At 48.3% G+C, this 1,091-nt stretch overlaps 1 non-coding gene across 1 annotated transcript; it reads left to right on the forward strand.

The window, feature by feature from the left end:
• Positions 1-449: 449 nt before the first annotated feature.
• trnan-guu (transfer RNA asparagine (anticodon GUU)) lies at positions 450-523 on the forward strand. The gene has a single exon. It is a non-coding gene; the product is annotated as a tRNA-Asn (tRNA).
• The last annotated feature ends 568 nt before the right edge of the window (positions 524-1,091 follow it).

Consider the following 1,091-nt stretch of genomic DNA (forward strand, 5'->3'; position numbering starts at 1 on the left):
GGCTGCAGGAGATCTTTGACATATGAAGGGGCCTGAACACGCAAGGCTCTGAATGTGGGAACAAGAACTTTGAACTGGATTCTGAACCTGACTGGGAGCCGCTGTAAAGAAATCAGAACTGGTGTTGTGTGCTGAAAAAACAGCACCGCAATGTGCGGACTTTTTTGAGACTTTTTTGATGACCTCAGTGAACTGCTGTCTATGATCTGTGTTGATTTTGACTGTGTAATTATTGTTGGTGATTTTAACATCCACATGGACAACCCTCAGGACAAAGGGACTAAAGACCTGAGTAACACTCTGGACAACTTTGGGCTGACTCAGCATGTAGCAGAGGCCACACAGAATAGGGGGCACACTCTAGACTTACTGATCTCTAAAACGTAGTTTATACTTCTCCGTCATTTTGACGATGTAGCTACGACGTGGACGTGGACCCCTACGCCGTAGTCTCTGTGGCGCAATCGGCCAGCGCGTTCGGCTGTTAACTGAAAGGTTGGTGGTTCGAGTCCACCCAGGGACGAGTAGTTTCACCAATAAATCGTTGATATCTTAAACATATTGCTGCCATGTCTTCAGAACACGGTGTCACCGTCCAGCCCTGCCCCTTTAAGACGGTGTCTGTGTGTGTGTGACGTACGTGTGTAGGGAGAGAGTCGATAAAAAAAGATTGATGGAAGAAAACGAATAAAACCTGCGTTCCGCACAAAAAAGCCTTGACTCCGTTCTCATTTCGCCCCACACTTTGGCCCGGACCCTACGATTGCCAGTTTCCGGTAACGATCCAGAAAATAAAGACCAGCTCCTTACTACGGTTCGGAGGCAGAGGGTTAAGAAGGTAACACTGGGGGCTCGTCCGGGATTTAAAAGTTGGCTAAAAGTGAGAAGAATAGCTGTGAACGCGAGAGAGCATGGCGACATGCGGCAATGTTTTTGAAAGACACGGGGAGCTCATTAGCCCAAACGTAAGCACCAATCCGTTTTTAACGGACATAACGGACTCTGTTGATTCAACTGGCAGCAGATGTGTCGCCGGCGGGGAGAGTTATAACCCGTTTCTAGTTAGCATGGAGCTAACCGCCGGAGCAACG

The sequence above is a fragment of the Leuresthes tenuis genome, unplaced genomic scaffold (genome assembly GCF_036924035.1).
Source record: "Leuresthes tenuis unplaced genomic scaffold, fLeuTen1.0.hap1 SCAF_19, whole genome shotgun sequence".
Taxonomy (NCBI): domain Eukaryota; kingdom Metazoa; phylum Chordata; class Actinopteri; order Atheriniformes; family Atherinopsidae; genus Leuresthes; species Leuresthes tenuis.